A 5,538-nucleotide genomic window follows, 5' to 3' on the forward strand; every position below is an offset into this window, starting at 1 on the left:
ATCAGTAGGTCGTCCAAATATGGCCAAATTGTCACCCCCTCTTTTCTCAAGTTTGCTATGAGCACAACCAGAACCTTTGTGAAGGTTCTTGGGGATGTGGATAGGCCGAACGGCAGAGCCGTAAATTGGTAAGTAATTCCTTTGATTTTGAACCTTAGGTATTTTTGTTGCTGTTGACATATGGGAATATGTAAGTAAGCGTCTTTTAAGTCTATTGTTGTCAGAAAAGACCCCTGTTTGATGTCCGGGAGGATAGATCTTATCGACTCCATTTTGAAGTTTTGTGTCTTGACATATGTATTGAGTCTTCTCAAATCTAGAATGGTCCTGAAACCCCCTGTCGCCTTTTTTACTACGAAAAATCTGGAGTGCCAGCCTTGGCCTTCTTGATCTTTGGGCACTATGACTACTACACCCTGAGAGATCATAGTCTGCAAGCTGCTCATTAGCGCCTCCCTTTCTTTCGGGCACCTTGGCACAGGGGATTCCTCCATCCAGTTTCCGGGCGTCATAATGAATTCTATTTTGTACCCGGTGGAGACCACTTCTTGGACCCACCGGTCCTCTGTAGATCGGAGCCAGGCCTGTTTGTACTCTAACAGCCTGCCCCCGACCCTGTCCCTGGCGTCATTGAGATGACTGCCTGAACGAGAACCTTCCTTCCTTGTTTCTTTGCCCTCGAAAGGAACTCCGATTTCCAAACCACGGCCGCCTATAGTTCCTTCCTGGCCTGTAAGTTCTCGCCTCTCTGAATTTCCGATTGCTGGAACCTCTGAGACTTATTGAAGGGTTTCTTTGCACCCCTGTCCTGTGGAAGCCACACTGATTTTCCACCTGACACCTTCGTGATGATGTCGTCAAGCTTTTTCCCGAATAAATACTCTCCCTGAAATGGTAGGGATACGAGCTTATTCTTTAATTGGGCATCGGCTGCCCACGGTTTCAGCCACAGAGCCCTTCTCACTACTGCTGCGTTGGCGTTGACTCTTGCTGCCAGCCTGACTGCATCCAGTGAGGCATCGCACACAAATTCTATGGCTACCTGCATATTCTGTACAATCTTCAGCAGGTCCGCCCTTTTAATGCCGTCGATCATATCCGACTCTAGGTCCTGACACTACGACCTGAGCACTCTAGAAGTAATTGCGATTGCTGATGACGCTTTGATCGCCGCTCCTGATGTTACGTGTTGCTTACGCAACCCCATCTCCATTTTACGCTCCATGGAGTCCTTGAATATATTGGCGTCCTCCAATGGAAGCGTCGTCTTCCTAGATATACGTGCGATAGCCGCGTCTACTTTAGGCGGTTCCTCCCACGTCTTAACTTCCTGAGGTTCAAAAGGGTACATTTTATTAACCCTTAGTGGCACCGCCACCTTTTTATCCAGGTGTGCCTACTCGTCCTCTACTACTTCTTTGAGTGTCAAAGACAGCGGGAATGTCTTAGGCTTTTTCTTTTTGTCTCTGAAGAGCAGATCTTGTAACTTGCCTTCCTCTTGTGCCACGTCTATATTAAGAGACTTGTTCACCAGTGTAAGCAGGTTATCCAGCAAGTCCGGATTAAATTCTAATTCTGCTTTTTCCTGCATCACTTCTCCTTCCTCAACTTCCTCCTCTATAGCAGGAGCAGGGCCTTCTTCTGAGTCCTCTGAGTTAGCAGAGTCAACCTCCCTAGGCCTTTTAGCCGACATCTTTGCCAGATCCTCCTTTGTCACGAAGGTATCTGCCAAAGCTGTTCTAAGTTTTGCAACCAGTTCTGTCATTTGTGAAGGTGCCAGTATCTGAGAACCTTTGCAATTATCACAAATAGGCCCTGCACATTTGTCAGGAAGTGTTTTGTCACAGAGTGTGCATTTGGCCAGATGCATTTTTTTATGCTTGGCCTTTCCTTCTGCCTTTTCCTTGCTTGCTTCAGACCTGCCGAAGTACACACATTATGAATGCCTGACTATACCAACAACAACATTCCATGAAAAAAATAAACAAATAAATAAATAAATAAATAAACTAACTGCCTTTCCTGCTTACCCTGACTTTGCAGGCTGCTTTCTTTCATCCTCCATAGTATAGAGTGCCTGAAAGTATCTGCACAAGGATACAAATTCAGTAAGCATAAATATGCAGGCATATACACAGCCCTGGCCAAGCCTAGGGTCTTACCTTCACTCAGAATAGCCTCCTGCAGCTGCCCTCTGGAGAAGCAGTGGCAATATAATCTCAGTCCCCGGGTTCTTTCTCCTATTGCCGGCGTTTGGAACAACAATGGCGCCGTCCTGTGCCCGTGTGACGCTTAAATGGCGCTTGTCTATGACACGAATCGCGTCCAGTACCACACAGGGGTTATTCCCCCATCATGCCGCGCGCCCGTGACTCGCCACGCTCAGCGGCGTCGTGCCTACTGACGCGAGGTGACGCGCCCTCTGGCGACGCGCCCTCTCTGGTGACGCGCCCGGCGTCCCCCAGCGTGAGCAGGCTCTCTTCCTATCGGCGCCACCTATGACAATTCCGGCGTCATGTGACGCGGCCGTCGCCCCTGATGACGCGGCCGGCACCTCCGGTACACGGCGCCTGACTCACCGCTTACAGCCGCCCGGCCATCCGACATTAAGGTCCATGCCTCAACAGGAACCATCTCCTGTGGCTCCTGAACCCGGGGTAAGCGACCTAACTGCACCTGGCAGCAGGACGCTGTAATGTCATCTCCCCACCACGCTAGATGGCGGGAGAAGTTGCTCCTTATTAAGTCCCAGCCTAGACCCCAACTGCACTGGGCAGAGGAGAAGGCAGCAGCCAACCTCAGGGTAAGCACTCTCATCTACCTGGAAAGGAAAAAAAAGACACTGAGCCTAGGAAGGGGCAGTCCTTATATAGGGGAGGTGTCTTTTTTATTCCTTTCCAGATATCTACCTATAGGGAGAGAACCCAGAGGTTGGCTGCCATGGGGAGGTAGAGGAAATAGGGCTACTTCCCAGGTTAGTTTTCCATCCCAATCTAACCCTCCCTGCTCTGCAGCAATCCAGTAATGGGCACAGGGAACTTCCAGTTTGTGTTCCAGCTTAGGGGGTGCGGAAATATCAGTGTATGGGACCCCAAGAATTCTATTGCCGGTCCTGGTCGTAGGCAACAGTGCAGAACTTCTATCTACTGTCATATTTTTGTATATTTAATAATGGGCCCTGCTTAACGTTTGCTGGTTTAGTTGTGATTTTTGCTATGACAAGTGTTGCCTTCAAAAATCAACTTTTAAAAATGCTAAATTCATTAGTAGTCTATTTTTACGCCTACCTGCCAATCATTCTGTTTTTGTTTGTGAAATGAGCTGGAAATATGAACGGTGCGGCATATTAATGGGATCACAAAGTAGGCCTCTCCCTAGAGTTATTACTGCATCTCCCTGCAGGACATTGATTTTCTTTTGTGTGCCAAGCGAATGTGCGATCAGTAGGTCTGACAACATAAATGTCAATGTTCCAGGCTTAATGTATTGACAAGCTACACAGGAAGACGTATCATCAATGACATTTCCATTGACACATTGGGCCTGTTTTAGACCTGCTCGCTAGGCTGCGTATATTCGCTGCCTAGCCAACAGGTAAACACTGGCTGCACCCCACCCCCGTCGCCCGATCCCCACGCTAGCATGCAAGCGGATGTGTACGCTCACCATCAAATGAGTTTTCCTCCGTTCGTGGATAAAAGTAAGTCTGTTCTTACCTGTACCCTTACCTTATCTGGACGGTGATCACTAAAATGGGGGGCGGGAGCTGATGTCATGTGACGTCAGCCATTCACCCTGAGGATGCATGGGCACGCCTGGTATTATCAGCAGATGAGTGGCAAAATGGATGGCTTTCCATAGCATCCTGCTATGGAAAGTCTTACACCCCCAGGAAAATTGTTAGAATGGGCCAAATATGATCAGTGTGTTTCACTGAGCGGTTTTCAGCGTCAGCGTTATCCATACACGCTGCGCAAAATCGGCCAGTGTGTATGGACCTTCTAGCCTCACCTTTTTTAGGTGAAGTACTGTCAGTGACCACTAGAGGCCACTCGATGGACCTAATAATGTAACTAGGGTGGCCAATCCCGGGATCGGGATCCGCGGGATCCCGGGATTTGGCCCCCAAAACACCGGGATTTCAATCCCGGGATTGGAGTTTCCAATCCCGGGATTTCGGGATTAGACTGCGCATGCGCAGTCTAATGCCGGGCAGCGTCTGAGCGGGTGCTCAGCAGCTGCCCGGCTTCTCCCGTCCCGGGCAGTGCGGCTCTGCGCAGCGTGACGACGTCAGAGGTCACGCTGCGCAGGCCGCACTAGCTGTCTGCCTTCATCCTGTCCCCGGAACAGCCTGCCCAGCCGCCCAGTCCCCTGACCAGCCCGCCCAGCCCGTCCACCCAGCAGCGGACCTGCCGGCATGCCACCAGCGGACCAGCCCGGACTCCATCACCCCGGCTCACCCACCCACCCGGCCGCACCACGCATCTGTAAGTAAATATGCGGGGCGGCCGAGGTGGGTTTTTAACATGAGCAGGTTTCTCTCGATATATAACGAAGCCGCCTCTGATCTGCTGTCTGATCGCGTTAGTGACCTTTCTGCTGCCTGCGTCGCTGTGATGTGTCCTGTACCTGTCCTGCTCGGCCTGTGCCCATCCTGCGCCCGCCTCACCCCCCCCCCCCCCCCCCGTGCCCTGAGGTCTGTATTAGGGAAGCCAATCCCGGGATCTCGGGGATCCCGGGATTGGGCATTTTTCAATCCCGAATTCCGGGATTGAAAAAATGCCCCGGGATTGGCTTCCCTAAATGTAACAGAAAGTAAATGCAAAATTATCGGTTTGAAACTTGCTGGATATGGAGAGAGGGAGCTGTGAGGTCAGAGATTGGAGGTAGTAGCAGATAGGGACTAAAGCCATACTTGCCTACTTTTCATCTCTCCTCTTCGCCTTTTCCAGGAGAGGAGACAAGATAGCATCATGTCAGGGGGGCGGGACGAGGCAGACGTCACCAAGCCCCACCCCCATGACAGACAAAGGTGACATTTTGCGGGTCCGGAGATTGGGGGAGGGGCTAAAATGACGTGAAATTATGCGAATTGCATCATTTTAGCCCCGCACCCAATCTGTGGTAAATCCACATTTAGCGGGGAAGAACAGTGTGTGTGTGTGTGTGGGGGGGTGGTAGCGTGGCCGATGCAGGAGACTTGCCCACCTTGCCGGGGGTGGGAGGGGGACCCAATTTCGGGAGCCTCACGGCCATTCCGGGAGGATAGGCAAGCTTGCCTAAAGCGGAGCATACACTACTGCGATTTCTCCTAGCAGTGTATGCCCAGACGATCACCTGCACCCTCTGTTCCCCACCCTGCCCTTTGCCGGGAGGGAGATCAGTGTATGGGAGCATTAAACCATTATTTTGATAGGCTTTTAACCAGTGCTTTATAATTTAACAAATTAAGGGAATGATTTATGCAGAAATATATTGGCACTGTATCTGTTGTTGCTTAGTTATAATTAAACCTTTATCTGAACCTTACAACCCTGC

This window comes from Crinia signifera, chromosome 9 (assembly GCF_055691185.1).
Source record: "Crinia signifera chromosome 9, ASM5569118v1, whole genome shotgun sequence".
NCBI classification, from domain to species: Eukaryota; Metazoa; Chordata; class Amphibia; order Anura; family Myobatrachidae; genus Crinia; species Crinia signifera.